A 24,680-nucleotide genomic window follows, 5' to 3' on the forward strand; every position below is an offset into this window, starting at 1 on the left:
TAAGCGTCTGTAAAAGCTGACTCACTACCCCCGGAATGGAAAATTTAGTGATTTCTGATCATTCCCTGCAGTCGCTATCGGTGAACAGCGAGTCTCTCTAATATATACTGCAGAAACGAGTTACAGGTGACGAAAGAAGTGGTCTCATGGCAAAGAGAAATTGATTTCTGTAGCGTGTTTTCACACGTGGTACAGTGTACTGTCTCTGGTTGTCTGGCACCCAGTCATTAGGCACATGGCACAGCGTACTACGACAAAATGTCAAGCACATCAAGAGGTTGTTTGGTTCTTGGTGGGCACACCAGCCTCTTTAAATTTTGGGATAGACATCATTCCACAAAGGTACATTTTAAAATATTTTATTCAGTACTACTAATTTCGTACATGGTTGATTTTCAAATTCGACTATAAGAGATGTAGACATGTTTTGGTCTTCTCGTCATTCAAAAATTGTGCGCCATGCGTAATTTTGCACCAAATTAAAGTTTATGCGGCAGCACCAGAATTATCACACTATTAAAGCTGGTTGGATGTGACACTTCGATAGTGTGGTGATGCTATTGTTCCCTCAGCCACTATCTTTTCGTGCTTTTATATTTTACTTCACACGATGCACCTTGACAACGCACGGCACGCAAATTTGTTTGACAACAAGAGGACGATGTACCCACATGTGTTATAGTCGTAGCTGAAAACGTACCATGCACGAAACTAATAGTGCTGAATAAGAGTATTTTAAAATACAGCCTGGAACGTGATACTTACAGCCTGTGAATTCAGCCAGGAAGGAAAACGGGGAAAGGCTGGACCAGTCGGGATTTTACACCCCTCATTTACTGGTAGAACACAAATTAATTTTACACTGTTCCAGTTACATAGCAGCAATTTTTAATTAATCAAAAGTCGAAGCAATGACATCCATTCAAAATTCAATGCCAATTTAAATAATTTACAGAAAACTAAAAGTGAACTTTAACCCAAGATGACTTAACATTCTTTAAGGGAAGACACGCTCTATATAAGACAAAGATTGAAATACTGGTAAGCTCGTCATAAAGGCAGACGTAAATCTAAACAACAGTACCGGTAGAGATCAGAAGGGCCTTAATTACCAAATGGTGAGAATATAACATGATTCAAATTTGACTGATACAAAAACTAAAACCATAATTAAAACAATGAAAAACAATTTTTAACACCAACATCTAGGCAATATAATATTGTGTTCAGGAGCACTCATCAATTGAAGATTTAACACATTTTCCAATAAAGGAGAATAATTAAGTTACAACAGATAAAGGTGTTGGGATCCCAACGCACATCAAAATTTACTTAAGGTGATGGCGACAAGCTAATGGATAAAAATTCAGAATTATTCCAAGTATAAACTTAACTCGAACAGAAACATTAAGGAGTACGTCTGTAGTTGGAGGAAACAGCGCGAAAGACAGACAGCGGTGAGACCAGCTGAGTGCGTGCACTCCAAATGACGTAGGCATCCGTCTTAGCCATCCGATGGGCCGTGATTAAGTGGAGAGCGATGGTGGGTTCCACGTACCAGCAATGAGATACAATAGTTTTCTAACGACAGCTCCCTGCAGCACAAATAATTTTCACTAGAATTCCAAAATACAGCCGTGCATCAAGTAAATAACTCTTAGGGTCGAAATAATTGACCTGAGCTCTTACCAAAAACCATGGCAATCAAAAGATTTAAGAAACCACCTACAAATACTTTGAAAATAATTTCAACACTAAAATAATATCAGCATTTCCTTCAGCAGATCATTAAAGAAGTCGAAAGGATACTCGCGTATCATTGAAAGCTCATCGCCAGGCGGGGTAGCCGCGCGGTCTTGGGCGGCTCCCCCCGTCGCAGTTTCGAGTCCTCCCTCGGGCATGGGTGTGTGTGTGTGTGTGTTGTCCATAGCGTAAGTTAGTTTAAGTCAGATTTATTAGTGTGTAGGATTAGGGACCGATGACATTAGCAGTTTGGTCCCACAAGACATTGGCACAAACTTTTTAGATAGCTCATCCGTAGACACGTTAGTCCATAGCGGTTTGGAGAGCAAATGCGTCCTTGAACAGACTAAAATTTATCTGAACTACTTACATAGAACACATGTACTGTATAATCTCTTTGACTGAATAGGCCTTTAGCATTAGCTTCAAACAAGAAACGCAAAGGCAAATTTTAAATAGACCAGTAATATAGCAAAACAGACACAAATTCTTATATGAACAATTAAACATCCGTCCTAACTGGTAGTACTAAACATTTCGCTGCACCTCCAATTGAAAACTCCATTAGCAATAATTTACTTTAAATATCAGAAGAATTGATGGGAGGCGGACAAGAACAGGTAAAACATACACTAATGAACACTGCCAACCTTCCAAATAAACTTTCTACTGGAACACGGCACTTTACCCTAGCTAAAAGGTCACAAACACCACGGATACACAACGTAACACATAAAATAAACTGTAGTAAGGTACCAGCCAATGAAGGTACAACAGGTCTAGGAATCTCATTGCCCTTCAAATACCATGGACACCTGGACAACGGAAGGAAGACGGACCACAATGGCACTGAACATCGTCCTGACAGCTTCTGATCAACCATAGCACAAGCCACGTCAGTGCTCGACAACTCTCACGGGCTAACATGACTCCAATACTGGTGGCCCACCAACAGCTAACAGCACGACGAAGGCTCATTGCAGCATCGATCCTCAGCTCATACTGCCCAGCAAACCGTCCACCACGCCCGGAGCCGCTACAACAGAAGGCGGTGTGCTGCAACGGCAACATTTTAATGAAAGATGGTAAGAATAGTGATATTGATACATGGCGAGGAAGCCGCCACGGTTCACAGCCTGCTAGAATTATGTCTTTCTTTACCTCCATATGTTGTAAGCAAAATCCCGTGATTGTACTAATACAATTAAGCAGTTGTTAAATATACTTTATGCTGTCCACAACAAGAAACATTAATGTTGCCATCAGTGTATTTTCAATTTCTCCTCGATAAACTACTATGGAGGCAAGAATACATTCTACTCGCTATCAAATCCACCTTATTTAGTTCAAATGGTTCAAATGGCTCTGAGCACTATGCGACTTAACTTCTGAGGTGATCAGTCGCCTAGAACTTAGAACTAATTAAACCTAACTAACCTAAGGACATCACACACATCCATGCCCGAGGCAGGATTCGAACCGTCGACCGTAGCGGTCGCTCGGCTCCCCTTATTTAGTGGTATGTATATTTCCCACATCCCCTTGAAAGGGAAACGGGGCATTACATGACATATAAAAGCTATATTTCGCAACAAACAGAAATGTGTAGCAAATTATTACTAGATACTCGCAATAGGTGCGTACAGAGGTCATTCGACGTGTTCCTATAACAGTAGTAAGTACACTTCCTACTATCCACGAAAGGGTAACAGTTTTCTGCAAACAGCATCTCTGGCAATATCAGCAGGAATGAATAAAGATGCCAAGTTTGCTACCAGGTTCCCTGACTGCAATAAAGGAAGGTAAGTCAAGAGAAAACTTCTTTTGTTACAACTGTCACACCGCACCTGCAACACCTTTTGAGCAACTTCGCGGTAAGCACTATTTACAGGTTACACCACCATTATGAGCACTAAAATAGTTAAGTCACGAATTGTTTCCGGATGGGTAGAACCAATAGTATTATAGTCAAGAAGGAATTCCAGCACGTTGAACGCTTTCTCGTGCCAAGGACGGAGTCCTTTCGGGAGTTGTATTGCGCTATCTGCACCTACTTTTCGTCCGTGCAGCAACTGCATTCACACTCACGTCCCGCGGGTAGCCTGGCTTCAGGCGTCGGTCCACTACCTGCACAGGCATCAGCAGGCCAACTACGACCTCAATAATTTTCTAGCACCAACGTGGCACAGCAGTAATAATAAAAACGAGGTGTGTTATCGCTGGGAACTCCGAACGTTATCAGTGCAGGCACTACTCTAGCCGACGGGCGGCGTCCCGATCCACGACAGGAATCGTATCCGGCAGGAGACTATTTCCCACAACAAGCCAAGTCCCCGCTGAATATCTCCGCCTAGGCAGTACATAACGCCGGCCGTTGCGGCCGAGCGGTTTTAGGGGCATCAGTTCCCGATCCTGCGCGGTTCTTACCGTCGTGGACATCCATTTACAGATCAACGTCTCCTCCTACGCATCACGACGGTAGGGCTTCATTACAAATCTTGATACCGTTATTCCTTCTTGTGGCTCACATCAGACCTGCACAGCAACCTGTGGTGTTATTTCTTCCTGTTACTTTTCCCGATTAAACAAGCATCATTTCCAGTCCACTTGACTGCTGTTTTATCTATATAAACAGTATCACAGTCCATAAGAGGTGTAATCTGAAACAACGATTGTTGGTTGCACAAAATCTGAGGATGGTACCTAGTTATATGCTTCTTTAGTTTTTAAATTAACTGTCGATGAACAAAAAGTCTTAATTGAGGTACCGACCGCCTTTGCTTAGATATCTACAAAACGCAAATCAGTTCTTATGTAAAACAGGATACACACAATTTAGATGCAAAACTGTTATTCACTGACTCCAGTATTTTATAAGTCGCAGTGCTACCCAGATCGTTGGGTTTCGACCCGGTTGTGAGGATGAGCATTATGCCGACTCTTTGTCAGACTCCCTCTCGTCACATTCCACCTGTACATTCGTAAAGAACTATAAAGAACAATTGTGCTCTGGAAGTTCTTGGCTAGATTGAATACGTTGTTCCTGTCGTATAAATGTAGGCATGAGGGGAATGTTGATATACAGAGAGTAACACATTTAAATTGTTGCTCATTCGAAAATCCATAATTCCCATGCGATACAGAAGTTCGAAATTTGGCTCAGAAGTTATTACTACCTTTCTCTGTAAAGGTGCAAAAGCGTTGCGGCTCGCAACATCGTTTTCGGGCTCGGCGACTCTTCAAACAGCAAGACTTTGTCACATGTGGTAAAAAGGTCAGAACTCATGTTCACGTGAGTTACATGGTTGGTTAATGACGTCACATTGGTACCAAATTTTACCATAATTTTGACCAACGGCACGCGGACGTGTCACACGATGAATAGATCAGCATATCCCCTTTATCTCATATTTAACCACTTCTGTTGACAACTTTGTGGCCCAACATCAAGCCTAACGTTAAAATTACGCAGTTTTCTAATAGATGTCCGAGGAAAACATTTCAGACACATCGCCTCTCAGAATCCACACGAAAAGGCGTCTGATATAGCATAAAGTGCGTCAATGAAACAACCCCTTCTTTTGGGGCTTTGATACCCACAAAGTTCGCGGTCGCAGTGCGATGAGCAACGGGACGACTTTTTTGAAACTTTGTGCCGCTGTTGACAACCCCGGACGATTCAACAACTCTCGAAGTACTTCGTGGGTCTGCGACCTCGCTGAATATGATCGCACACCACTGCAATTTACCCCAACCACAAATTTTGATACGGTGTACAGAGTGTGACCTGTAGGGGTCATAAAAAACCTTTCGACTTACTTGGAAAGTGGTAAAAAGATGGATTTTCTGCTTATGCTTTCCAGCCCTCTTGTTACCGCCCACTTATGGCGTGATCACCGACAGATGCGACATTGATAAATGCATGAGTCAAACGATAAGGGTGCCTCCAAGACCATTCTGTTCGGCAACAACCTCAGTGCCACCACACACTTCTGTTGGGAACTTTAAAGGCACCCCTGCACATAGACAATTGCCATCCCTCCCACACCCCACGCCAGTGATCACGCAAAAGTAGGGCGCGGAAGGGTGGGCTAAAAACTAAATGGCGCAATTTGCTGCTGTGCCGAGTGGTCTTGGCCGCCAGCTATCATGGCAGTGCTCTACGTTACGGTCATGCTCCTTGGTGGCTGTTTCTACTTTACTGAATGTCTCCATAATGTCGTGCAGTTGTGGATTAGAACAGACGTGCTTGTTTCGTACCCGAAACAAATGCAAGCTTACAAGGTCAGATAGTATTTGTCAGTCGGACGTTGTCCACCATTCAACGTACGTGTACAGGTAGGCTTAAACAACACGTTTTGGGAAACTTATTTTGGCTCGCTTTGCGAGTTTTCGTCGGTGACGTGCAGTTGCTAATGGAAAAGTGACATTCTGTGGGCGTGTGAAACGACTGGATGTTTGAGCCTCCATGTTTATTTGCCTATGTTTAGTACTGCCATCTGTACTTACAGATTTCTCTCTTTTTTTCCTTTCAGGTGTGAAATCTTAGCGTGATTAAGTGCTGCTTTGCGTAGTAGTGATGACGTATTACTCTAGTCAGCTTAGTTATGTGCCATTGATTCAGCACCAAGGTAAATATCATGCAGTGTTTTACTGGAAGGGAAAGAGCGAACGTATTTGCATGGGCTTGGCGATGGATCTGACCGAGTTAGAGTTTAATTTAGGAGTTTTGCTGGCGTTGTGTCAAAATGTCTAACTTGTTGATTGTTTTTTCCACGAATGTGTGTGCGCCTACTTTTGTTGGCGTCTGTGCTTCTCTCTCTTTCCTTGATGACTATTATGACATTTTGGTATAATTAGTGAACTGACACGACTTTTCAATTATTTTAAATCACCACCGTGTGTTGATGATTTTGCCTTGAATTTCATGTTGTGTCATGCCGGGTTATAAGCAACGACGTGTATGCGGCCTACGCTACGTGAACTCGTAGTGACTTGATACACTTTATTGTGTGGATGTCCCTTTATTTCATAAAACGTTTCCGAGTGTGCAACAGCAGACGCGTGTTCATTGTCAAGTTGTGTGCTGTCGTAACCGCTTATCATAAGTTCACAGCAAAATTATAGTGTGAACGGCTTTAATTGTTTTAGTGATGAATTATAATAGGGCTCTGATTCTTAAGAGGGGTGCAGCCGGATGCTTGTGGTATAATGCCAGTTGTGAGGGTAGAGCTTGTTTAGTGATACAGAGGTTTACTCGCTGCTTCAGTCTGTAAATTTAGATTACGCAACGGCTGGTGCCGATTAACATAAGATGGTTACTTGCCTACTGTATTATTTTGTAATAGAAGCCTACTGGCATAATGTAAGTGACGCTAAGTTGTTAGTAAGCGCTGTGCTGAAGTGGTATCGGTTTAGCTTACAGCTTTTACTTATTAACGTAGTACTAAACGGGTACGTCGAGGGTCTGTTATGCATGTGACTTTGTTGTAGTACACTGCTTCGGATCACGTTCAATTTGTGTAGACCCCACGGTAGCACTCGCACACCTTTGTTGCGCACTTTAAAAACGTCTGTGTATGGTGACGGCCATTCACTGACTCTTAGGCACCGTTCTGACTAGGAATCACATCCTACATTCCTAGATTTTACATGCGGCCAGCAGGTGCTAGTTCGACACAGTATTGCCAGTCAGCTGAGGCTTGTCGTAATGCAGCAAAATAAGGTAACAATAAGGTGTTTTATTAAATAATTATTATTTACCGTTAAAAATCTGGAGCACTGAGACCATAACCCAGGGACCATAAGTTTAAAATGCTAAATTACAAACAATGATAGAGCTGTACTCAAGCACATGACAAAATGAAATACAGACCCGTCTTGAATTTAGGAAATTGTGTGCTACCAGCCCCCATTCGAACATAATACAAACACCAGCCACCCTCCGGCATGTAAAATAAAATACACTTTCAGAACACTTTGTTTTCTGAAACAACAAAGACAATTTATTGCTCTACAGTACATTGACTTTCTTTCAAAGCCTAAATAAACCCACTACAATGTTTGTGCCAGCCTTATTAAGTCAAACAAAATTTTCTTGCAAATAAGTAACCTTATGATAGAACTTAGACTAATTTAAAAGAAGTCAACTAAATGACACATAGTTTAACCCTTACAGGAACGATAGCGAAGTAGAAGCCCACGTGCGCACGACTACAAAATTTTGATCCTGATGTAAGTAGTGAGAATCTGTTTCACCAGCTACATATTAAAGAGGAAAACAAGCATTTAATAAAATATTACGAAAGGACAAGAAAGTTTAAACGCGATAAATCACGCCGAGCTTCAATTTTCTTATACAATAAAAGAAATAACCACCACAGAAGTGACTGCTGAAATGTTCGTAGAACTGGAAAACATCACACTGCTAGTTCTAAAAGAGTACAACGGCAGATGCTCATCATGAATAATCGAGACACGAAATAACTTACTCCAGCAAAGTTGTTCTCCACCCATCAAGAAGCTATGGTGAAATCAAAGCAGATTAGTAGCCTCCCCTGGGTCGCATCAGTCGTCAAGCTGAGAGTGGTACAGGACAGCACATTGAAAGACGCAGGTGACTCGTCGGAACAGAATGGTTACCTCAGCATAGCGCCACGAGCTTAGGCACAAACTCGAAACCGGCAGGCGAACACCCTTCTCAAGGCGAAGACCACAATGCAACAGGTTAACGATTTTTTGATGTTGCTGAGAAGCTGTCATACAGTACTTTTTAAATGAAGTCACTGGCTTACGACTGTATTGTTGTTTATATTTTTCTTCATTTATGGCCTGCAATATTTGTAATGGCATAAATTCAGCCAGTTGGAAATGGCATAAGAGACCGATAACTAGTTCGCAATTAAATTAACAACAATGCAGTGAAATAGTGGTGTGATAATTTGAACAAAAAAAAAAATTCAACGAATGTTCACTAGTGGAACACATATACAGGATGACAATTATTGAACTGCATACAATAAAATCGTCATAACTTTTGAACGTTTTGCATTAGAGAGTTCAAACTACACAGTTGGCCGCGGGACAAGATGGGAGTCAGTACGCGCATGCCCACGTGCGTTGTTGTTGTCGCCCATTTGCATGTGAAAATGGGTTCGTCAATAAGCAAAATTGGCGCATTTCGCGCCCTGAGAATCCCCATTTCGCGATCAAGAAGTATCTTCACCCTCAATGGGTGACTCTGAGATGATGTTGTAACGTCCAGTCACTGCTCAATCGGTGCGATGTTCCTTGATGGAATGGTGACTACCAAATGGTACGTAAGGTTTTGGAAGACGATTTCATCCCCATTATTCAAAATGACCTTCATTTCAACAAGATGTGGTTCATTCAAGACGGAGATCGATTCCACCGAGGCAGAAGAATGTTTGATGTCCTACAGGAGCAATTTGGGGATTGCATACTGGCTCTAAGGTGCCCACAGGCCACTCGCATGGGCCTCAATTGACCGCCAAATTCTCCGGATCTGAACACACGCGACTCCTTTTTATAAGGGAATATCAAAGACAAGGTGCACAGCAATAACACCAAAACCATTGCTGAGTTGAAAACAGCCGTTCAGGAGATTATCGACAGCATCGATGTTCCAACACTGCAGCAAGTCATGAAGAATTTCGCAGCTCGTCCGGGCCATATATTGGCCAAAAATGGCAGGCATGAAACTTCCTGGCGGATCAAAACTGTGTGCACGGACCGAGACACGAATTCAGAAACCAACCCAATGCTCGAGCCAACCATAATAAGTAAAATAATATTTTCTTACAAATAAGTGAGGGGCAAAACCTCAAGAGAGACCTTAGAATACTTTAAAAGAAAGTAACTAAAAAAAGTGGGTAGTGCACTTGCCCGCGAAGGACAAAGGTCCCGAATTGGCGTCTCGGTCCGACACACAGTTTTCATCTGCCAGGATGTTTAATATCAGCGCACACTCCGCTGCAGAGTGAAAATCTCACTCTGGAAACATCCCCCAGGCTGTGGCTAAGCCATGACTCCGCAATATCCTTTCTTTCAGTAGTGCTAGTTCTGCAAGTTTCGCCGGAGAGATTCTGTGAGGTTTGGAAGATAGGAGATGAAGTACTGGGGGACGTAAAGCTGTGAGGACGGGTCGTGAGTCATGCTTGGAAAGCCCAGATGGTAGAGTACTTCCCCGCGAAAGGCAAAGCTCCCGAGTTCGAGACTCAGTCCGGCAACATTTTGATCTGCCAGGAAGTATCACACCAGCGCATAATCCGCTGCAGAGTGAAAATCTCATTCTGGCTGGTAGGCATGTCGAACAAGTCTTAGCATAAATGCGAAAATCTGTCATGACGTTTACATTTTGAATAAAATGTCTGCCCGCCGTAATTTGTAACTAATTTACGTTTTTCTTCATATACACTCCTGGAAATTGAAATAAGAACACCGTGAATTCATTGTCCCAGGAAGGGGAAACTTTATTGACACATTCCTGGGGTCAGATACATCACATGATCACACTGACAGAACCACAGGCACATAGACACAGGCAATAGAGCATGCACAATGTCGGCACTAGTACAGTGTATATCCACCTTTCGCAGCAATGCAGGCTGCTATTCTCCCATGGAGACGATCGTAGAGATGCTGGATGTAGTCCTGTGGAACGGCTTGCCATGCCATTTCCACCTGGCGCCTCAGTTGGACCAGCGTTCGTGCTGGACGTGCAGACCGCGTGAGACGCCGCTTCATCCAGTCCCAAACATGCTCAATGGGGGACAGATCCGGAGATCTTGCTGGCCAGGGTAGTTGACTTACACCTTCTAGAGCACGTTGGGTGGCACGGAATACATGCGGACGTGCATTGTCCTGTTGGAACAGCAAGTTCCCTTGCCGGTATAGGAATGGTAGAACGATGGGTTCGATGACGGTTTGGATGTACCGTGCACTATTCAGTGTCCCCTCGACGATCACCAGTGGTGTACGGCCAGTGTAGGCGATCGCTCCCCACACCATGATGCCGGGTGTTGGCCCTGTGTGCCTCGGTCGTATGCAGTCCTGATTGTGGCGCTCACCTGCACGGCGCCAAACACGCATACGACCATCATTGGCACCAAGGCAGAAGCGACTCTCATCGCTGAAGACGACACGTCTCCATTCGTCCCTCCATTCACGCCTGTCGCGACACCACTGGAGGCGGGCTGCACGATGTTGGGGCGTGAGCGGAAGACGGCCTAACGGTGTGCGGGACCGTAGCCCAGCTTCATGGAGACGGTTGCGAATGGTCCTCGCCGATACCCCAGGAGCAACAGTGTCCCTAATTTGCTGGGAAGTGGCGGTGCGGTCCCCTACGGCACTGCGTAGGATCCTACGGTCTTGGCGTGCATCCGTGCGTCGCTGCGGTCCGGTCCCAGGTCGACGGGCACGTGCACCTTCCGCCGACCACTGGCGACAACATCGATGTACTGTGGAGACCTCACGCCCCACGTGTTGAGCAATTCGGCGGTACGTCCACCCGGCCTCCCGCATGCCCACTATACGCCCTCGCTCAAAGTCCGTCAACTGCACATACGGTTCACGTCCACGCTGTCGCGGCATGCTACCAGTGTTACAGACTGCGATGGAGCTTTGTATGCCACGGCAAACTGGCTGACACTGACGGCGGCGGTGCACAAATGCTGCGCAGGTAGCGCCATTCGACGGCCAACACCGCGGTTCCTGGTGTGTCCGCTGTGCCGTGCGTGTGATCATTGCTTGTACAGCCCTCTCGCAGTGTCCGGAGCAAGTATGGTGGGTCTGACACACCGGTGTCAGTGTGTTCTTTTTTCCATTTCCAGGAGTGTAGTTCAAAAGTTCTCACACTGTATTTTATCACTCATAGAGTTCCCACAGTATCGTTTGGCCATCACTGAGCTATCAGCCACCTGATTTCCAATATTCTCACTTGCCCTTCGATCACCGACAGCCACAAGACGATCCGTGTCTGCCCTCTTCAAGCCTGCTGGCGCTATCCCCGCCAACTAACGGCGAGGCAGATCTCAGGTACAAGCAGTAAGCCCTTTGCAGTCGAGAAACATAGGCTCACCAAAAATCAGTCAATGGCTGTCCTGTACAGAGAAACATTGAAAGCGCCTCACAAATGTGCGTGGGTGGTTCCAGGGTGTAGCGAACTGGGCACTCTTGTGTTGTGACCAGAAGTGAAATGGGCAGCCACCTCAACCCTTTAATATGTAATGGGGCCATACAGGATGGCAAACATCTGGTGGCACCAACTGGTGCGCACTCGCACCTGCCAGAGAGCTACAGGAAACTTTGATCGCCCGCTATCAGGGACACTGATTGGCACTCGCTGTGCTGACAGAATCCAACGCACATTCTGGAAGTTTTCTCAGATGATTTTGCAGAAACTACTCCGTAAAAAATTGAGATTTTCACTCTGCAGCGGAGTGTGCGCTGATATGAAACTTCCTGGCAGATTAAAACTGTGTGCCGGACTAAGACTCCAACTTGGGACCTTGGCCATTTGCAGGCAAGTGCTGTGCCGTATGAGCTACCCAAACACGACTCACGTCCCTTCGTCACAGCTTTACTACCGACAGTACCTCGTCTGCTACCTTCCAAACTTTGCAGAAGCTCTCCTACGAACGTGCAGGACTAGCACTCCTGATATAAAGGATATTGCGGAGACATGGCTTAGCCACAGCCTGCGAGATGTTTCCAGAATGAGAATTTCACCCTGCAGCAGAGTGTACGCTGATATGAAACTTCGTGTCAATTAAAACTATGTGCCGGACTGAGACTCGAACTCGGGACCATTGCTTTCGCGGGCAAGTGCTCTACCAACTGAGTCACCCACGCACGTCTCACACCCCGTCGTCACAGCTTTACTACCGCCATTACCTCGCCTCATCCTTCCAAACTGTACAGAAGCTCTTGTGTGAACCTTGCAGAACTGGCACTGCGGAAAGAAAGGATATTGCGGAGACATGGAATTGTCACAGCCTGGGGGATGTTTCCAGAACGAGATTTTGACTCTGACAGTAGAACACTGGCCTGTGAAAGGCAAAGGTCCCGAGTTCGTGTCTCGGTCCGGCACACAGTTTTAATCTGCTAGGAAGTTTCATATCAGCGCACACTCCGCTGCAGAGTGAAAATCTCATTCTGGAAACATCCCTCAGGCCGTGGCAAAGCCATGTCTCCGCAGTATCCTTTCTTTCAGGAGTGCTAGTTCTGCAAGATTCGCGGGAGGACTGCTATGAAGTTTGGAAGGATGGAGACGAGGTACTGGCAGAAGTAAAGCTGTGAGGACGGGACCTGAGTCGTCCTTGGGTAGCTCAGCTGAAAGAGCACTTGCCCACGAAAGGCAAAGGTCCCGAGCTCGAGCCTCGGTTCGGCACACAGTTTCAATCTGCCAGGAAGGTTCGGATTACATTATACTCAGGCAGAGATTTCTAAATCACGTATTGGACTGTAAGGCATATCCAGGAACAGATATACACTTAGATCAAAATTTAGTATCGATAAAGAGTAGGCTGAAGCTTAAGGGACTAGTAAGGAAGAATCAATAATCAAAGTGGGAGGCGGAATCATTAAGGAGTGACGAGATGCGTTTGAATTTCTGCAAGGATATATATGCTGCGATATTGAAGAGACTGAAGAGCTCTACAGGCAATTCAGCTGAAGAGGAGTGTACAACACTAAAAACGGCAGTTACGGAAATTGGAAAGAGAAACATAGGTACAAAGAACGTAACTGCGAAGGAATCACGGGTAACAGAAGAAATACTTCAGTTGATCTGTGAAAGAAGGATGTACAGAGACATAAGAGAAATTCACAAATACAGAGATACAAAGAGCTGAGGAATGAAATAAATAGGAAGTGCAGCGAAGATAAAGCGAAATGGCTGCATGAAATGATTGTCGGAAGGACTGACTTACCATATATAAAAGTCGAAGGAACCTACGGTGAAATTAAAAGGATGATTGGTATCATTAAGAGTGCAACAGGAACACTACTGTTAAATGCAGAGGGGAATGATTCGTTTGCTGTCATAGAAGAAGAAACTGAGTCGATATAGAAGAAATAAAGGGTAAGTATTAGAACCAGAATTTAAAGATCCTTGAAAGCCTTAAGATGAAGTAAGGTAGAAGGGATAGACAAAATTCCATCAGAATTTCTAAAATCAATCAGGCAAGTGGTAATAAAACGACTATTCACGTTAGCATGTAAAATGTATGACTTCCAAGACATCCCATCTGACTTTCAGAAAAATATTATCCTGTATATTCCTAAGACTGAAATATCTGACAAGTGCGAAAATTATCGCACAATTAGCTGAACGCTCATGCATCCAAGTTGCTGACAACAGAAACAAACGGAAGAATGGAAAGGGAGATTGAGGATGTGTTAGATGACGATCAAAATGGCTTTAGGAAATGCACAAACACCAGAGAGACAGATCTGTCGTTGTGGTTGATAATGAAAGGAAGACTAAAGAAAAATCAGTATAATATCCTAGACTTTATCGATCTGGTGAAAACGTTCGACAATATGAAATGGTGCAGGATGTTAGAAATTTTGAGGAAAGTAGTGTTAAGCTATAGGGAGAGACAGGTTATATACAACATATACACCAGCCCAGAGGAAATAATAAGGGTGGTAGACTCGGATTAAAAAAGGCGTACCACTGGGATGTAGTGTTTTGCCTCTACTGTGCAATCTGTATATCGAAGAAAGCATGATGGGAATAAAAGAAAAGTTCAAGAGTGGAATTATAACTAAAGGTGAATCAATGATAAGATTTGTTGATGATGTTGCTACACTCAGTGGAAGTGAAGAATAATTACAGGATCTGCTGAATGTAATGGAAAGTCTAATGAGGACTGAAATGGTTTGAGAGTGGAGAGAAATGTGTAGTAACAGAAATGAGAGCAGCGAGGATTATGACATCAGAATTGATAGTCACCAAATGGATGCAGTTAAGGACTTCTGTTTCTTAGGCAGTAAAATCACCAGTGATAGATGGCGTAAGGAGGACATCGAAAGCAGAATGAGTATGGAGGAAAAGGGCACAGCTGCCTAAGACATCTAGTACCAAACGAGGGTTTTAATTTGAGGAAAATATTTCTGAGAATGTACGTTGAAGTACAGCATTGTATGGTAGAGGAACATGAACAATGGACAAACCGGAACAGAAGAGTATCGATGAATTTGAGATTTTGAAAATTAAGTGGACTGATTAGGAAAGGAATGAGGAGATTCTGTCCAGAATCGGAGAGCAAAGGAACACGTGGAAGACACTAACAAGAAAAGGAACAGGGCGAAAGATCGTCTGTTAAGCCATAAGGGTATAACTTCCATGGAACTAAAGGGATCTGTAGAGGGTACTAACTAAAGAGGATGACAGAGACTGGAATACATCCAAGTAATTGATGACGTAGGATGCAAGTTCTACTCTGAGGTGGAGAGGGAAATATTTTGCTCTACAGCACTCTCTAGTTATTCCCTTAAGAGGCAACACGTCCATCCTGCCGGACTTTATTATTCTCCACTTATTCCTAATACCTTCAACAGATTGCGGAATGCTGTTGCTTCTTGCACCTTCGATCCCACTTTTTTCTAGGATTCCCTCTTCTTATATTTATAATGTTGTAATGGTATAATGTGTTATTTATGCTAGTTATATTCGTTTTCCACTAGCTAATAACATGGTTCCTAGATAAGACAAATGAGCTGAACTTCCATGGTGGTCTTTTTCAAAATTTCGGAGAGATTTTAACTGAAGCATTTGCGCAGTGTGTCCATATAGCATGTAACCATATAATTAGGCTCTTGAAGTAAATACAAATACGGAGTTTGTAACTGTTTTCTTCCTTTTCTGGGTGTTGTCGTTTATATATCTGGCATCATTCGTCATGACCTACTAGAAAACGTGACTGAACATACCATAGAACTACGAAAATATTTTCCTTGGTGCCCGGTAATATCGAAGACTTAAGGGCATTTCTCTTGCAGTTAGCATGCTGTGAACGGCAGAACTCGGCACTGAGATCAAACGTGACGCGGAAATACTTCGGTGAATAATTAAATTTCAATTTAAGAGACAATTCTCGCTCGAGCTATTCTTGGTTGTAAATTACAAATTCCTCTATTCAAGAAATGTAACAGAGCTACACCTAGAGACATATATTCGCGTCTTTTCAGTATTTGTTTAGCGCAAGCTGCATTTTTATGACCTACATTACGACAAACAGTTCAGTTTCCTGACCCTTTTTCTAGCATGGTATAGACATAGACTTTTCTCCTCGCATACTCTTAATAATACACTTTGTACTTTATCTCTTCTTTTAATTCTCTTAAAGTTTTGAGTAGAATAACACTCATTCTTTCCTCCACATTCCCTATAAATCTCGTTTCACCTTCTGGCAGGGCCGTGCACTATCAGAAACGTCTTCCTCCGACATATATACAGTACTGGAAGAAATCTGTCGCTTTATCGAAACCCTTCTAATTTTACTCCATTGCGAAATATAAGTTTCAAAAAAATGGTTCAAATGGCTCTGAGCACTATGGGACTTAACTCCTATGGTCATCAGTCCCCTAGAACTTAGAACTACTTAAACCTAACTAACCTAAGGGCGTCACACACATCCATGACCGAGGCAGGATTCAAACCTGCGACCGTAGCGGTCGCATAAGTTTCAAATTTGACCCAAATATGCCTACAATGTTTCTCTATGATGGTATAAAGGAGTGGCACCCTGTGTCATCAACCCACGGGCCCGACAACGCTTCAAACAGAAAGGGGATGATAAATGTGAATAAAAGGTCACAGCTCAGACGATCATGTGAGCTGTAAGTTGGGTTAGTGGTGTAACGTTGACATCAAAGTTCACCACAAATCTGCCGAACGCCAACATGTTATACGATGAGAATGTCATAGCACTCTTTCTTACCGAAATTTGATTCCTTCTTGTGATACTCTGCGATGGATGTCAGAACCGCCACACCCAGCTTTGAAATCGCTCACTTTTCTTTTGGGCGGCCGAGCAAAATATTTCAGACACACCGCCGCTCAGAATCTAATCGAAAAGCCCTCAAGAGCTGGCATAAAGGTGGTCAGTGAAGTCACACTTTCCTTGGGCATTGATTCCCACACATTTTACGGTCAAAAAGACAGTATGCACTGCAGTGAGAAACAGTACAATGTACTTGACAATTTATGACACTGCTACCCACTTCCTGAACGATACTGCCATACTCTAAGGACATCTAAGGCTGCAACGCAACTATACGTGATCTGACCCTGTTGGACAGTAGTGAGACCGCATTTTTTTCCACTAGGGGCCATTCAAAACCATTCGAAAAACTCTAATCTGGAACCGAAGCGGGAACTGTTGTTTATGCTTTTCCAACCCTCCTGTTTCACACCCTCCATTGGTGTAATCACTGAGGGGTGCAACACTGACATGTGTGTGGAAAAAACGGCAAAGAACACTTTTAATGCCTCTCAGATCGTCAACACTCGCCGTGCATCCCATTGATACCCCGTAGTTGTGGTTGCCAGCCCTCAGGCGCTAGAGCAGCCACGAGGCACCACTGAGCTCAATGCGTGCTGAAGTCGCAGTACATTTATACTGTGCTTAACAAATGTGCGTGGGTGACACCGAGTGTGTTGCCAAACTGGGGGTTCTTACAGGGACCCTTTGCCGTTTTAATCACGGTGATGTTTATGTTGCAATTCGAACTGATCGTCATCACGCCACAGGAGGGCGGAACACAGGAGCACTGAAGAACCATTAGTATGCTTTGCTGCTTTTCATCACGTTAAAATTTCTTTAAATGGTTTTGAATTATCCCTCGTGATTCCAATCTCTACACGGGAGCAAAAATGTGGACCATGTGGTACCCAAAAGTGATGCCATCATGTTCAATAAGGATGTTGTGCCACAACGCCCGTGTGGAAGGGATGAAAAGTTCGAAGGTGTCAGCAGTGTCAAAAGTAATCAAGAACATCTTCCTGTTGTTCATCGCATTGCTCTCTCTCCTTTCCGACTGTGAAATGTGTGGGAATCAACGTCCCATGGAAAAGGATGGTTTAATTGACAACCCTTAAGCCATTACCTACAAATTTTCGAGTGTTTCTGAGGGGTGGATTGTCAGAAAAATTTTCCCCGCCTACCCGTACGAACACCGCGTGATTCAAGTGTGAGGTATATCGGTTCTGACCTCCGTATCAGAGGCATCAAGTGAAGGGATGAAATTTGATTTATAGTGGGGTTTGGTGACTGCCATTGTGTGACACGCCCAAGGTGTCGTTGGGTAGAGTTTTGGTGAAAGTTTTATGCCAATGTGACAAATTATTTTGTTTTCTTTTCCAATGGGAGACAATTAGGGGTTTTAAAAACATTGACAAATTTTGACATATATATATATATATATATATATATATATATCACAAGAGTCTGGTGCAGTTGTTAGATCGCTTACTGCTGCTACAATGGAAGGTTATCAAGATATAACTAAGTCAGAACGTGATGTTATAGTCTCGCACGAGCGATGGGACAGAGCATCTTCGACGTAGCAATGAAGTGCGGATTTTCTCTTTCACAAGTGCACAGTGAATATCAGGAATCCGATAAATCATCAAATCTCCGACATCGCTACGGGCGGAAAAAATTCCTGCAAGAACGGGCACAACGACGACTGAAGATAATCGTTGATCGTGACTGAAGTGCAACCACTCCCCAAATTGCTGCAGATTTCAATGCTGAGCAATCAACAAGTGTCAGCGAGAGAACCATTCAGCGAAACATCATCGATATGGGCTTTCGGAGCCGAAGGCCCATTCATGTACCCTTGATGACTGCACGACACAAGGCTTCTCCTGGGCCCGCCAACACCGACATTCGACTGTTGATGACTGGAAACATTTTGCCTGGTCGGACGAGTCTCGTTCCAAATTGTATCGAGCGGATGGACGTGTAGAGGAGTGGAGATAACCTCATGAACCCGTGGACCCTGCAAGTCAGCAGGGGACCGTTCAAGCTGGTGGAGGCTCTGTAATGGTGTGGGGCTCGAGCAGTTGGAGTGACCTGGGACCCCAGATACGTTTAAAGACGACTCTAATAGGTGACACGTACGTAAGCATCCTGTCTGATCACCTGCATGCATTGAGGCCCATTGTACATTCCGGCGGACTTGGTCAATTCCAGTGGAACAATACCACAGCCCACACGTCTAGATCTGCTACAGGGTGGCTCCAGGAACATCCTTCTGTGTTTACACACTTCCGCTGGCTACCAAACTCCACAGACATGAACATAATTGAGCATAAATTGGTTGCCTTGCAACGTGCTGTTCAGAAGAGGTATCCAGCCCCTCGTACTTTTACGGATTTATTGACAACGCTGCCGGATTCATGATGTCAGTTCCTCCAGAAGTACTTCAGACATTAGTCGAGTCCATGCCACGTTGTGTTGCGACAATTCTGTGTTCTCACGGGGGGCCCTACACGATACAGCGCAGCTTTTCCAGTTTCTTTGGCTCTTAAAATTTACGTATATATATATACTTAGAGACACCTAGCGTTTTATAGATTTTTCATTTTTCACCTCAAAATAGTGCTGATTCACTAAAACATTGTTATCTCTTCTCACTTAGAAGAACTTTGACCAATGATTTCCGCTGTTACGTCAATAACCGAGATAGAGGCATTAAGTTTTTTTTAAACTGAGAAATACTATGTTTGGCAAGTAGAATAGTAAATTACGATAAGAGAAAACCAGTAATATAATTCGTTGGTAGGTTAACTAGTAATCACGAAGTCATCCTATAATTAATAGTCTATAGCGATTTTTATGTTTTTCTTACTCTTAATTCTTCACACTCTCGATAAACAGAAGATGTATTAACTATAATGAAAAATATTCCGCTGTTTAATAATGATAATTAGCTGAATACATTGATTTGAAAAGATGCAACAAGTTATTTGAAAGTGTGAAGTGCGTTTTACCATTCTGGATCACCAGCTCAGAATTTGTGAGAGTTTATTCAGTTATAGACCGTGGTAAGAACGATTCACTTCAACAGCTCTGTGTCTGCCGTAACTTTTCTAATCTTCTCCTCATCATGCATGTCTGCAGTCGTGGCCCGGTGTCTTGCGGAGAGACACACAACAATATCTATGTGATCCTTCCAAGATCAGTAAGACTACGTATTTTGCATGTTTTTATCCAGTAATGTCATTCGGTATAAAGTTCTGAGATAATTCATTTTTAAGTAAGAAAGTTTTCAATACTCAAAAACGCAAGAGTGATATGCTGGTGGTACTAACACACTGTCTTCTTGTAGACATCTGTTTACGTAGTTGGGCTTCTGACTGTTAATTAGCAGCATATTTATTCCCACATGCCCTGTGTTGTAAATAATCCATTCTAGTACAAGATGAACAATGATCTACATCTACGTGATTACTCTGCTATTGACAATAAAGTGTCTGGCAAAGGATTCAATGAACCAGTTTCATGCTGTCTCTCTCTACGGTTCCACTCTCGAACGGCGCGCGGGCAAGACGGGCACTTAAATTTTTCTGTGTGAGCACTCATTCCTCTTATTTTATCGACATGATCATTTCTCTCTACGTAGGTTGGTGCCAACGGAATGTCTTAGCAATCGGAGGAGAAAGCTCGTGATTGAAATTTCATGATAGGGTCCAGTCGCTACGAAAAACGCCTCTGTGTTATGATGGCCAATCCAATTCAGGTATCATGTCTGTGGCACTATCTCCCCTATTTCGCAATAAAAAAAAAGGAGCAGCGCTTCTTCGAATTTTTTCGCTATCATCCGTCAGTCACACCAAAAGCGGATACCACACCGCACACCAATACTCCAGAGTAGGGCGGACAAGCGTGGTGTAAGCAGTCTCTTTAGTAGACCTGTAGACCCCTTAAAGTGTTCTGGCAATGAAATGCAGTCTTTGGTTTACTCTACACACAACAATATCTATGTGATCCTTCCAATGTAGGTTATTTGTAATTGTAATCCCTCAGTATTTAGTTGAATTTACAGTCTTGAGATTTGCGTGACTTATCGTATAATCCAAATTTAGCGGATTTCTTTTAGTGCTCATGTGAATAACTTCACAGTTTTATTTATTCATGGTCAATTGCCACTTTTCGCACCATGCAGATACCTTATCTAAATCATTTTGCAAGTCGTTTTGATCATCTGATGACTTTACAAGACGGTAAATGACAGCATCATCTGCAAACAATCTAAGACGGCTACTCAGATTGCCTCCGATGTCGTTAATATAGATCAAGAACAATAGAGGGCCTATAACACTTCCTTGGGGAACGCCTGACATTACTTCTGTTTTACTCGATGACTTTCCGTCTATAACCACGAACTGTGACCTTTCTGACAGGCGCTACAGTCTGGAGCCAAGCGACCGGTACGGACGCAGGTTCGAATCCTGCCTCGGGCATGGATGTGTGTGATGTCCTTAGGTTAGTTAAGTTTAATTAGTTCTAAGTTCTAGGTGACTGATGACCTCAGAAGTTAAGTCGCATAGTGCTCAGAGCCATTTGAACCTTTCTGACAGGAAATCACGAATCCAGTTGCACAACTGAGGTGATATTCCATGTGCACGCAGTTTGGTTAGAAGACGCTTGTGAGGAACGGTGTCAAAAGTCTTTTGGATGTCTAAAAATATGGAGTAATTTTTTGATCCCCAGTCGATAGCAGTCATCTGTTCATGACTATTAAGAGCTAGGTGTTTTGCAAGAACCATGTTTTCTCAATCCGTACTGACTATGTGTCAATATACTATTTTATTCGAGGTAATTCATAATGTTCGAACACATTATATGTTCCAAAACCCTATTGTAAAAAGACATGAAAAATTTTCCAGTCTTTAGGGACGGGACTTTCGGTGAGCGAGTGGTTGTACATAATTGCTTATTATGGAGCTATTCTATCAGCATGCTCTGAAAGGAACCTGACTGGTATACAATCTGGATCGGAGGGCTTGCCTTAATTTAGTGATTTATGCTGCTTTGTTACGCCGAGGTTATCTACCTTTATGTTTCTCATTTTGGCAGTTGTTCTTGATTGGAATTCAGAAATATTTGTTTCGTCTTCTTTCGTGACGGAGTTTCGGACAACCGTGTTTAATAACTCCGCTTTAGTGGCGCTGTCATCAGTGACTTCACCGCTGTTATCGCACAGTGAAGGTAATGATTGCGTCTTCCAACTGGTGTGCTTAATGTATCACCAGAATGTCTTAAGGTTTTCTGCCAGTTTCGTTGTGGAAATTACTAAAAGCATCTCGCATTGAAGAATGCGCTATATTTCGAACTTCTGCAAAACTTTGCCAATCTTGGGGATTTTGCGTTCTTTTAAATTTGGCATGCTTTTTTCCTTGCTTCTGCAACAGCGATCTGACGCGTTTTGTCTGCCACGGGGGATCAGTACCATTACTTATTAATTTATGTGGTATACCGGGTGGTGCATTGATAGTGACTGGGCCAAATATCTCACGAAATAAGCATCAAACGAAAAACTACATAGAACGAAATTCGTCTAGCTTGAAGGGGGAAACCAGATGGCGGTATGGTTGGCCCGCTAGATAGCGCTGCCATAGGTCAAACGGACAACAACTGCGTTTTTTAAAGAAAGGAACCCCCATTTTATTACATATTCGTGTAGCACGTAAAGAAATATGACTGTTTTAGTAGGACCATTTTTTTTGCTTTGTGATAGATGGCGCCGTAATGGTCACAAACTTATAAGTACGTGGTATCACGTAACATTCGGCCAATGCAGACGGTATTTGCTTTGTGATACATTACCCGTGTTAAAATGGACAGCTTATCAATTGGGGAAAGGGTTGATATCGTGTTGATGTATGACTACTGTGATCAAAGTGCCCAACGGGCTTATGCTATGTATGCTGCTCGGTATCCTGGACGACATCATCCAACTGTCCGGGCGGTTCGCCGTATAGTTGCGGTATTTAAGGAAACTGGAAGTGTTCAGCCACATGTGAAACGTCAACCACGACCTGTAGCAAATGATGATTTATCTGCTGTCGCGGATATTCCGCACATCAGTAGCAAACAAATTGTGCGGGAATCGGGAATCTCAAAAACGTCGGTGTTGAGAATGCTACATCAACATCGGTTGCACCCGTACCATATTTCTATGCACCAGGAAGTGCATGGCGACGACTTTGAACGTCAGGTACGGTTCCGCCACTGGGCTCAAGAGAAATTACGGGACGGTGACAGATTTTTTGCTCGCGATCTATTTAGCGACGAAGCGTCATTCATCAACAGCGGTAACGTAAGCCGGCATAATATGCACTATTGGGCAACGGAAAATCAACGATGGCTGCGACAAGTGGTACATCAGCGACCTTGGCGGGTTAATGTATGGTGCAGCATTATGGGAAGAAGGATAATTGGCCCCCCATTTTATGGATGGCAATCTAAATAATGCAATGTATGCTGATTTCCTACGTAATGTTGTACCGATGTTACTACAAGATGTTTTACAGCATGGCAGAATGGCGATGTACTTCCAACACGATGGATGTCCGGCACATAGCTCGCGTGCGGTTGAAGTGGTATTGAATAGCATATTTCATGACAGGTGGGTTGGTCGTCGAAGGACGTTCACCGGATCTGACGTCCCCGGATTTCTTTCTGTGGGGAAAGTTGAAGGATATTTGCTATCGTGATCCACCGATAACGCCTGACAACATGCGTCAGCGCATTGTCAATGCATGTGCGAACATTACGGAAGGCGAGCTACTCGCTGTTGAGAGGAATATCGTTACACGTATTGCCAAATGCATTGAGGTTGACGGACATCATTTTGGGCATTTATTGCATTAATGTGGTATTTACTGGTAATCACGCTGTAACAGCATGCGTTTTCAGAAATGATAAGTTCACAAAGGTAGATGTATCACGTTGGAACAACCGAAATAAAATGTTCAAAGTACCTACGTTCTGTATATTAATTTAAAAAACCTACGTGCTACCAACTGTTCGTCTAAACTTGTGAGCCATATGTTTGTGACTAAAACAGTGCCATCTATCACAAAGCGATAAAAGTAGTCCAACTAAATCATTCATTTTGCTTTATGCACTACACGACTATGTAATAAAAATGGGGATTCCTATTTAAATATAAACGTATCCTCCTCCATGAACCATGACCCTTGCCGTTGGTGGGGAGGCTTGATACAGATAGCCGTACCGTAGGTGCAACCTCAACGGAGGGGTATCTGTTGAGAGACCAGACAAACGTGTGGTTCCTGAAAAGGGGCAGCAGCCTTTTCAGTAGTTGCAGGGGCTACTGTCTGGATGATTGACTGAACTGAACTGAACTCCTCCCGAACAGGCCATGAAGGCCCAAAGGTACTGACTGGCCGCCGTGTCATCCTCAGCCCACAGGCGTCACTGGACGCGGATATGGAGGGGCACGTGGTCAGCACACCGCTCTCTCGGCCGTATGTCAGTTTACGAGACCGGAGCCGCTACTTCTCAATCAAGTAGCTCCTCAGTTTGCCTCACAAGGGCTGAGTGCACCCCGCTTGCCAACAGCGCTGGGCAGACCGGATGGTAACCCATCCAAGTGCTAGCCGAGCCCGACAGCGCTTAACTTCGGTGATCTGACGGGAACCGGTGTTACCACTGCGGCAAGGCCGTTGACTGATCCGGCGTTGTAACACTCATCAAAACGGCCTTGCTGTGCTGGTTCTGCGAACGGCTGAAAGCAAGGGGAAACTACAGTCGTAATTTTTCCCGAGGGCATGCAGCATTACTGTATGGTTAAACGATGATTGCGTCCTCTTGGGTAAAATTTTCCGGAGGTAAAATAGTCCCCTATTCGGATCTCCTGGCGGGGACTAC

The 24,680-nt window shown here is 43.8% G+C and overlaps 1 pseudogene; it reads right to left on the reverse strand.

Moving 5' to 3' along the window:
- Positions 1 to 24,362: 24,362 nt before the first annotated feature.
- On the reverse strand, positions 24,363 to 24,480 carry LOC126485304 (5S ribosomal RNA; annotated as a pseudogene).
- Between the last annotated feature and the right edge of the window lie 200 nt (positions 24,481 to 24,680).

This window comes from Schistocerca serialis, chromosome 6, assembly GCF_023864345.2.
Source record: "Schistocerca serialis cubense isolate TAMUIC-IGC-003099 chromosome 6, iqSchSeri2.2, whole genome shotgun sequence".
Lineage (NCBI taxonomy): Eukaryota > Metazoa > Arthropoda > Insecta > Orthoptera > Acrididae > Schistocerca > Schistocerca serialis.